Consider the following 4950-nt stretch of genomic DNA (forward strand, 5'->3'; position numbering starts at 1 on the left):
TTTTTTTACTTCTTTTATTTCAATGAGGCCATTTATTCTCATTTCTGCTGATCTTCTGATACTCTATTACATCACAAATTTCTTAAACAAGAGAACTGAGATTGGATAAATCATTTAAGCAATTTGTAGATATATTGTGAAAGTTTAAAGCCTTTTGAATACACCAAATTAAAGGTAAGTGACTAGTAGTACTGACTACTCAACAGCATATATTAAAATGAATGAAATTCTCTGCATTTATCAGTTGAAAGAAGCCAGCTGTTGGGACACCATTCATGTGTTCTTTACCTTAAAGCTTATAATAAGTGTATAGACCATACTACTAACTAGATGTACCATTTGCCCATCTTCGCTAGCCAAGGGTGACAATCCACTCCCCTCCTGGAAGTTGATTCTAACCCTTGGCTAGCAAAGATGCCATTTGCCATGAAGGATACATAACCAAATTTTACACTTCAGTGTCTTTTTATTAAGTTTCCTGTCAACAAAGTTTAGTAACCTTCACTTCTATGTTTATGGCTACATCTACATGTTAGGTATGAAGTTTTATCTGGGAAAGACAGCTAGACTATATACCATAAGATTTAGATGCCCAGTTTAGATGACATGACCAATACTATTTCAAAGTTCAGTGACTCAAGTCTTTTATTCATTACTGATACATGTATTAATTTTCAATTAATTCATAGTTCAGAGCTCTAATATTAAGTGACCTACGCATATATAACTAGGTGTAAGGATGCATCTTAGGGAGAATAGCATAATCTAGTAAAAGTTAAGTCATTCTAACCTTCACATAGCTTCCATGCTTCTCTGTTTTTGTGTGGGACAAATATAATTACATTACTTTGGCATTAGATCGCACATAGGAGTAGCAGTGGCTGATCCAGAGAGGGTAGTTTGTTGGTTGGAAACCCCCCTTTTTATACCCCCGCTTTAAAAAAGGGGCGGGGTATACTGTTTTACCTCTGTCTGTCAGTCCGTCCGTCAGTCAGTCTGTCCCATGAAACTTTCGTCACATTTTTCTCAGGAACTAAACATCCACCCTTTCTGTAATTTGGTATCAACATTTATATATGTCAGCCATACCGTGTGATGCGTTTTCCGATTCATCACTTGACAACTTCCTGTTTACCGAACGCTTGTAGGATTTTACACATGATAGCCAAGTTGAAAATTTTCGTCACATTTTTCTCAGGAACTGCAATACAAGGATTCCTGAAATTTGGTTTCAGGATTTATATAAGTCAGCTATACCGTGTGATGCGTTTTCAGATTCATCACTCGACAACTTCCTGTTTACTGAACACTTGTATGATTTTACACATGATAGCCAAGTTGAAAATTTTCGTCACATTTTTCTCAGGAACTACAATACAAGGATTTCTGAAATTTGGTTTCAGGATTTATATAAGTCAGCTATACTGTGTGATGTGTTTTCAGATTCATCACTCGACAACTTCCTGTTAACCGAACACTTGTATGATTTTACACATGATAGCCAAGTTGAAAATTTTCGTCACATTTTTCTCAGGAACTACAATACAAGGATTTCTGAAATTTGGTTTCAGGATTTATATAAGACAACTATACCATCAGATGCGTTTTCAGATTCATCACTCGACAACTTCCTGTTTACCGAACACTTGCATATTTTTACACTATTAATATTATCCACTTGCGGCAGGGGTATCATCAATGAGCAGTAGCTCGCAGTTTCACTTGTTTTGGATGATCAATGCATTTGAATAGGGAATAAATTGCTTCGCTGAGGGCAGCTATATACAAATGCAGAGGTCCAACCCTGACCAGTTGTGGCAAAAATGGACACAAATATTGGCTTTTGATACAGGTCTGAATTCAGCTTGTAGTTAAATTTTTGACACATAATAGGTTTTTGACACAGAACAACTGTAGTCAAAGAAATTGAAATTGGTTATATGATTTGAATTAATATTCAATTTTTGCCTTTGTGCAATCCACTATGTTTATGTGAATTGTGTATTGTGTTTTTCATCTCTCCTCCTTTACTAATCATTGATATATTTTTGAGATCTCAATATAAAGCTTTACTACAACTATCACAATAACTTGACATGATCCAAGAAAATAATAGGCCAAGGTCATATAAACCAAACAAGAAATACATGTACACCTTACAATCATTCAATACACTAAATATACTAGACCTATTGCTTATAGGATATGAGATATTGACCTTACCATCAAAACTTAACCTTTTTCACTGATCCATGATTGAGGTCATGGTCAAGTGTACGCACATACCAAATATAGCATCCTATTGTTCATAATAAGAGAGAAATTAACGTTTACAAATTTTTTACCTTTTTTTCTCCAAAAATGGTAACCATGATAATGAGGTCAGACAATTTTGTAACATGAGGCATCTACAAACAAAGTATGAAGCATCCAGGTCTCCCGCCTTCTAAACCATAAACGCTTTTAAGAAGTTGAAAAACGTTGCCGCCTGACCACTATCCCATGTCCATCTTTCTGCTGGACAAAAAACTCGCCACTGATCAATGAAAATGATGTCAAGGTCAAATAAATCTGTCACACTGACTGACCTTTTGCACATTTTACGAATAAAGAGACAGGACTGAGAACATTAAAAAGTAAATTTGAGTTTTATAAGTTTCGTAACATTTTGTTAAGGTAAATTAAATTAGAAAACAGAACATTTGTAAAGGGGCTTAACTCTAGAACAAAAAAGTGACACTAAATATAGTTGACCTAAAAAGTCGAACCTGATCTGTAAGTCGTGGTAATAAGCATTGTTTCTAAGTTTCATAACATTTGGTTGAAGAAGACTGATGTTTAATAGTGAACAGAAATGGAAAATTCAGCAATTGTTCTATTAGGAATGGGGCATAACTCTAGAATGGTTATAATGACCATAAAAGGACAACACAAAATTTTAACTTTAACCACTGGACCATAAAAAGACAACACAAAATATAACTTTTAACCACTGAACCATAAAAAGGAAGTCATGGTCAGATGACACCTGCCTGTTGGACAAGAACCTTATACCAGATATATTAGACCTATAGCTTAAAGTATCCGAGATATGGATTTAACTTTATTCACAGATCTATGAAGTAAAATCACTATCAAATGAAAATTGTATGAGACCTTGCAAACTAAATATAGTTACACTCAAACTTTAATATATATACAAGAGAAATTAACATTACAAGTATATTTAAAAAATAATGAGGTCAAGGACATACGATAGATGGAAACTTTATAACAAAAGGCATCTGTATACAAAGAATGAATCAACATTGTTTTGTCAAATTTATAGCTTTGTTTTCCAACAGCAAGATATTGTGCAATTGTAATTTGATTTTTTTTTTCTAAAGCAATAACTAATAGTCTGCTCCTATTAAAGGGAAATAAACAGACTAAACATTGGACATGAACCATGAAAATGAGGTCATGATGAGATGATACCTGCCAGCCAGACATGTACAACTTACAATCATTCCCAACACCAAATGTGGTTGACCTATTGCTTATAGAACTTGAAAAACAGACCAAACACAAAAATTTATCATCGATAAATGAACCAAGTCAAATAAAACCTGCCAGACTGCCATGTAACCATTTAAATATTCCATTCACTCTAGCTATCCTTCAACTAGTATTTGAGAAACTGACCTTATCATGCAACTTTAACACTGATCCATGAAATCAGGTTGGTCAGGTAGATTCTGTCCAACAGAAATGAAGACAATTCAAGGACCCCATATACAGAAATTCTTAACACAAACACTTTTTTCTCCAAAAATGAGGTAAAGGACATATTGAGACTGAAATTTGGGAACTTAAAATATCTGCAAACCAAGATATGAACCCTGAGGGACACAAATACCATCTAGCATTCAGTCTTTAAATGATTATCGTTTTGTAATTTTAATGTGCCTGTCTGTTTGTTAGTCTTTGTTGTGTATTTTAGTAACAATCCTATTGTTTGGATTTCAAACTAATAAAATTCTTATTCTTATGTCACAGAGACTAAAATAAAAATGTTCAACCATCTTATAAAAGAACAAAATATATAAATCAAATTCAAACCTTGTACATTTGCACACCTCCAATACATGTACAAACAACCAACAAAGTAAAAACTTCATAACATTCAAACTAGTGATTTTGTCGACTTTTCTATGGTTTTGATGTTTGTCCTTTTAAGTAGAACACTACTGTAGAAATGTTTCTTGGATAGGGCACGTCTTTTGCCTTTTTTTGTCAAAAAGAAATGCACTATGAAAACTTCTCTGGCCTCATGTTTCTTTTGTCAACAAAACTTGATAATTAGGCATTTCAAATTGTCTTTCAGAATCAAATAATACTCTTTACCATGTTTACCTTCTAGTGCAAATTAATTTCCATTCTTTTAATCATCGTTTTAATTTCACATTTGTTTCATGTACTACAGAGATGTCTCATGGTTAAGGTTGCTGCATACAGAAAAGCGATGGGCAATTTAGATAATGGAAACAATAATTCGTAAGATGATAAGATTATCTAGCAATACATTGACTTAACTTAACCCAGATAAGCTATTGTAAGCCATAATATGATGACAAGTAGAAAGTATACAGTTTATGTATTTGTTTTCTTCATATATCTATTTGGAGTTTAGTATGTCTATTTTCACTGAACCTGTACACATTTTTGTTAAGGGTCCTAGTGTAGGACTTTCTTGATGTGTTGAAACTCCATTGGTTCTCTCAGCTGTTTTCTGCTCTTTGGTAGGGTTTTTGTGTCTTTGACACATTCCCCATTTCGATTCTCAATTTTAGATGCTTGACTTACATGATGCCAAAAGCCAACTGGCTCACAAGGCCATGCAAGTTCATAAAATGTATAAAGGACAGACTGGAAAAGTAAAATCCAGGTGAGCTAAGAATGATAAAATCA

This window comes from Mytilus trossulus, chromosome 3 (assembly GCF_036588685.1).
Source record: "Mytilus trossulus isolate FHL-02 chromosome 3, PNRI_Mtr1.1.1.hap1, whole genome shotgun sequence".
NCBI lineage: Eukaryota > Metazoa > Mollusca > Bivalvia > Mytilida > Mytilidae > Mytilus > Mytilus trossulus.